At 30.6% G+C, this 6,160-nt stretch overlaps 1 pseudogene; it reads left to right on the forward strand.

The window, feature by feature from the left end:
- Window positions 1-2,036: 2,036 nt before the first annotated feature.
- On the forward strand, window positions 2,037-2,133 carry LOC147830396 (U2 spliceosomal RNA; annotated as a pseudogene).
- Window positions 2,134-6,160: the final 4,027 nt, after the last annotated feature.

Below are 6,160 nucleotides of genomic sequence, written 5' to 3' on the forward strand. Positions count from 1 at the left end.
CACTTGTTGATGGCATTAAAATATCACAAGCATGTATGAGAAGAAACACAGGGCTGCAAAAGAAACAAGAAAGTGAGTTAAGAGTCAGACTATAGCTTCTATGACAGTTTGTTCTTGGAAGAACTCACTGCAGAACACCAGTCTTTCCCTTTGATGGAGCTAAGCCCCAGGCCAAAGGGCCTGCCACTGCATCACACTTCTTCAGTTCTATCACCACCCATATCTCCACACTGGGGACAAAGTGTGTAACAACAAAACTTGGGGAACACTCCAACTGTACCCAAACCACAGCAAGTACAATAAAAGTGGATATCACTAAATTTTCCTTTCAACACTGAAAAATTCATTGCCCGCATACTCATTTACTATTTTTTGTGGCTCTGAGTACCACTGGGTATCCTTAAGCAACCTGGCTCAGAACATGATCTCTTTTTAGAGCTGTCTCAAATATCTGGGGATTTGAGAAGTTTACCCTGGTCACCAAATTTAGGAATAGTCTCTTTCAAAAAGTGGACTTTTGGGCATAAGGGAGTTGAATGGTAGAAAATATGATACTGAATCTCCAAGTTGGCATTTAAAATACCAAACCTCTTCCAAACTATAGTCAGTCAAAAACTTTTCTTTCACAAATCACTGTCATTAGAAGAAAGTAGATCTCACCACCTTCTCTATGTTTTCCTCAAGGAATATTTACTTTAAAGTGCTCTTATTAGTTTCTTTAACGTAATTTCATTTGTTCATACAAGATGTAACAAAGAGTTGTTTTTACCCAGCCTTCTCCAATTTTACTTATATTTCTATTTTGTAATCATGTTTAACGAGGAATAGATAGATCAACAAAGGCCATCATGTTCCAATGGTATTAAGTTTATTTATGAGAGAAATTACCATTTAATTCTCTAAAAATTTCAATATTAACAACATTAGTTGCAAAACATGGTTCATAAATGAGAATATGGAATTTTTAAACATATATTTAGTACGTAATTTAATACAACTATGAACTGGAAATACGATTATTGTTTTCAAAGTACAAAATAACATAAATGCTACTACTTCCTACATTTTGAGTATTCAAGTATCTCTGCATAAGTAATTTTTCTTTCAATCTAAAAAAGAGAAGCTACAAGTTAACACAGGTTGAGAGAAGATAGGTAAACAGACTTTGTACACATACATGCTTAAACACAACTATACTTTAATATTTTCTACACTGTTATTTATCTTCCCTCATATTAGAGAAATCTTCATTCATTTTATACTCTATAGTGTCAATCTCTTAAAATGACTTGTTTCATACCCAAATTCTCCTAGTTATTATTTTTCTGGCAATTTTATCAAGTATGAATTTATGCTGTTTCACAGTTAATTCTGTAAATGATTTACTCTAAACATTCCAGTTATATTCTCTTCTATTAATGATTATTCCCCCAAACTTAACACATCACATAGCTCCAAATCTATAGCATATACTTTTGTTTCAAAATCTATTTCTAAATATTTTATTGGTTTGTTTCTACTATTCATCTCTCCATATATTTATTCAGAAATTTGGGATAAATTATATAAAATGCTACTAGTAAAGTTCTTAGTGCATTGTGTCCTAAAATAAGATTTTATTGAGACCCATATCTTAAAAATGTAAATCCTATTACAGTAATTTTTCCAATACAAGTCCTAAGGACATATTTACACCTATAACAGACAAAGATATTGGAAACATTCATATAAAATGAGACACATTTATTTCTGGTATGACTATAATGAAATCTCTAAAGATTGAAACTAGATATATTGTACTCTGTTTCTTCCAGTTGACGAAATTGAGAAAATGCAAAGTCTCTAAATTTCGAAAATTGATTTCATTCAAATTACATTTGGTATTTATTTGAGCTATGCTGCTATCCACCAAACTGATTTGTTTTCATTAAAATAAAAATCAGAAACTTTCTTTTTCAGTTCAGAGAAACATTTATTTGATTTTTTTCTCCTAGATTCATAGTCAACATTGTAACCATTCTTCAGTTCTTTTTTTCATCACTTCTTGGCCTTTTGGCTAAGATCAAGTGTAGTTCTTTTTTTCCAATGAATTCATAGTATTATTAGGAAATAAAACAAACAATTTCACATTATGTATGCCTTCATTTATTATTTTCTTCTGTTATGCTATAGACCATAGACCATCACAGGAATAATCTTTTGAATTACAGACTTTAAATTTTAGATATATTTAGCAATTTTCACACTGCTCAGATAGTTTAATTCTTTAGGACTTACCAAAATATTCATAATTTCCAGTTTCTAGAAGTTTTTGACATTTAAGCACATTTTTATCATAATAACTACTTTGCCTAAGCATATATTCTTAGAAAGCCATAAAATTTTTAAATTTTTCAGAGTTTCAGAATATCTGACATTTAAAAACTATGTAAATTAATTCATTTACTAGTTTCCTTTTTTAGAAAAATTTATACTTTTTTGTTAAAATACATTTATAAGTAGCTGTATAAAATGCATTTATAAGTACTTGTAAAAAATACATGCTAAAATACATGTTAAAATGTGTGTATAAAATACATTCACAGATATGGAATTATTTATTCTCTGGAGCTATCTGTATGATTTAATTATTCTTTTTTCTTTACCAAATTAAAGATTAAAGCTTTCTCTTTAAAAAGTTTCTTGTTGAATCTTCTAAAATGTTTGATTATACCTTAAAATGGTTATTATTTCTATTGTAAAAATTTATTTTCTGTACTTTTTTTGAATCATATATATGTATAATGTATATAATTCTTTTATTAAAATTACTTTAATTAACATTTGTTCCAATAAAAATGACAAACACACACCTTCAGTCTGGTTAATGTCTTAATCATTTCTCATGAGTTAAACTATGAGTAACAGATTCATACAGTATTTTATACACCATTTCTTTATGATTCTAAACAGTTTGCTTCAACTAGACACTTTAGGATAAAATAAAAATTACTCTGATTTACAACCATCTATAGAGATGGTATATTTTTTCCTCATTATACTCTTCATTGTGTATTGCAAACAAAATCAGGGGAAAAATTAATTCATTGATAATGGATAGATAATGGCCTAAATAAAACCTTATTACAATTTCATTTTGGAGTTTAGAACATTACAGACAGTGATATACTAGACTTGAAAATCAATATTGAGAAATTGATTATTTCATGTAAGATACAGGAGCGGTTATGGGAGTATCATTAAAAGTAAAAAATAAAATACTCTAAATAAAAAGCTATGTCAGAGATTTTGAAAGAGCTTATCAAGATATCATGACTGAATTGATAGTTTGATCATGTATTTAGAGCTTTTATATGGCTGATTTTAGACCATTTTTTTCATTAAATTTATTGGTACATTTTAGGTGTACAATATGATGACATTCATCATTTGAAATTTGTACCTTTACTTGATTTATCTTTGTTCTTATTTTTTCCCCATTCCCCTGCCCTCCAACCCTTCCACACTTCCATATTTACAAAGACGTTGTTTCCATTTTAAGAGTGATCTTCACTATTTTATGCCCAAATAAGTACTACTTGGAGAAGTTCATGTGAGCAAGTTGAACAAGAATTCTTTTTCATAAAGTAGGATTATTGGGGTTAAGTAGTTGTGAAATTACAAGCCAGAAATTCCATGAATATTCCCTTTTCATTTTTTCTAGTTCATTTTCTTTTGTTCTTTTTGTTTGTTTGTTTGTTTGTTTTCTGTTACCCAGGATCAAACTCAGGACCTTGCTCTTGTGAAGCAGGTGCAGTGTCACTGAGCTAAACTCCCGGCCCCTCATTTCCTTTAGCTCTTATTACTACTTAAAATTATAACTTATATTAACACCACTAGAATGCTTACTTGCTTATAATGGGGATTTTCCTTTGTTTACCAATTACAATGGTATCTGACAGTAGAAATTTATTTTAAAGGTTGAATAAATGAATTCCTGGGATAAAAGGATGATAGGACCCAGATATCAGATTTTTAAAAATCTCATTTTATGTCATTCATATAATGTTAAATATATTTCTTTTTGGGTTACATTTCTAAATCTCATGATTTATACTTGTAAATTCATGCAAGTATATTCATCAAGTATTTCTTTTCCTTAAAATATATTCAAATGCTGACTTTATAAGTCAAGTGTTACTTTTTATAGGTTTTTATTTCCTGTATGTTTTTCTGAATCAACCAAAAAGTACTTGTCATTTTTCTCAAAGTTTACAAAGACCTGCATTTCTCTTCTGTACAAAACTTTGGAGTTTTAAATTTTGGTGACAAGCACAGATTTAGAGCCAGAAAATCCTTGTGTTTGAGTAGGAACTTTATCCCTTGTTTCCCATATAATACTAGGAAGTCTGTTTGCTTCCCCAAGAGCCTCAGTTACATCTTCTGTAAAATTGGAAATAGCAATCCATGTTCAAGCTACGCTATTGAATCTAGAGAATGAAAAAAGGTTGAAATTGCTTTAGTAACACTAGAGATTTTGTATCTTTTTTCTATCAGATCAACTCATAAAGCATTTCTCTGAAATAGTATTCTGTAAGAGTGCTTCACTATTGGCATACTGAACTATAGTTGTAATTGGAATAGTGAGAATATTAAATTTTAAATAATCAAGGTCTCTAATTTTATATAAGCATTTCGTCTAATTAGTCCGTTATCATTTTATGAAATTTTTCTAAGTGCGGTTGGGGGATACCAAAAAAGATATAAATTTTTCTTGCAAAAAGTTTAAAGTCTAACTAAAAAAGAGATAATAGAAAAATTTAAAAGGTGGTCTAGAAAATATAGGAAAAGTTTGATAATAATCATTTCTCTCTCTAACAATTTCCCAGTCCAAAAATGTTGAGGAAGTCTTCCAAACAAAGGCATTTTAAGTATGAAGAGCAAAGTGGTAAAATGTGAGAGTAAAAAGATTCAAAATTTTATGAATTTTAATGAAATCTTGAATGTCATGATATGCATCACCAGTGATCAATAAAAGTTAATAAAGTCATCTGATATTATCTTCCTGAAAATGAGGCAAGAGCTATTAAAAGAAGTTATGAGAAAAAAAAAGAAGTTATGAGGTCAAACAGACACTACCTGCTATATAAGCTGAGGAATTATGATTGGGCCAGGTCAACTTTTATCATCTTTAATCCATTTGGACATTATACTTTGCTTTCTTTGGTGTGATTTAAATAGAAATGCACAGTTTGCCTTTGAGAAACAAATAATTATACTAGGCCAAAGGTTTTTGGTGAGAAAGAAATGTATGGTAAAGCTATTCTTGATTTCAAGGGCCACACTACCTCAGTGGAGATTTTTAGGCCACTGTACTACTAAATCCATGAATGCTTTCCTAAGTCTAAATACAGCTACATTTAGAGAGAAGTCCTCATTAAACTGATTAAGTTAAATGAAAACATAAAGTTTGGGGCCTAATCCAAGGGCATTGGTGCATTGATTAAAAGACAAAAAGAGAGACATGGCACCCCAGAACCTGGCATGGAGAAAAGAAACAGAGAACACAGATAGAAGGCAGAGTCTGATTCTGGGCTTCAAAATTTCAGGACTGTGAAAAATTGATTTCTGTTTTTAGCCCACCCAGTTGGTGGTATTTTAGTATGTCAGCTCTAGCAGAATAATATGTTCCCCAAAGCACCATGTAAATAAAAGAAATAATTGAGAAGATGACATTTTCTTTAATAACAGTTTTTTCTTAAAGGTAGCAAACCTGGAACAAGACTGTTGAGATAGGAGAGCTGTATCCTGAGGGTTGGGGATATCACTGGCATGATGTTCCTACATAAGAACAATGGAAAGACACTGAAAAATTTCAAATAGAAGGAAGAATAAGCTGGATTGGATAGAGCAAAGGCATATGATCACATTTGTGAGTTGAAAACATTATTTTGGCCAAAATTTGGAAATTGAAGAATGACTAATCTTGAGCATATTGTGGAAATTCAGTCTATACTACTTAGTGCAGGAGAGGTAGCAGGAGAGAAAGGCAAATATTAAAGAGAAAGGAATGATATTAAAGACGTCAAATCAAGGGACAATGGTTATGAGATGACTATGAGCCTGATAGAGTAGGAAGTGTCAAGCTCTCGACCACACATCCTGGTCTACTGAGTTTGAT

Source organism: Heterocephalus glaber, unplaced genomic scaffold (assembly GCF_053883595.1).
Source record: "Heterocephalus glaber isolate CG9 unplaced genomic scaffold, H.glaber_assembly_v1.0 deba00000122, whole genome shotgun sequence".
Taxonomy (NCBI): Eukaryota; Metazoa; Chordata; class Mammalia; order Rodentia; family Bathyergidae; genus Heterocephalus; species Heterocephalus glaber.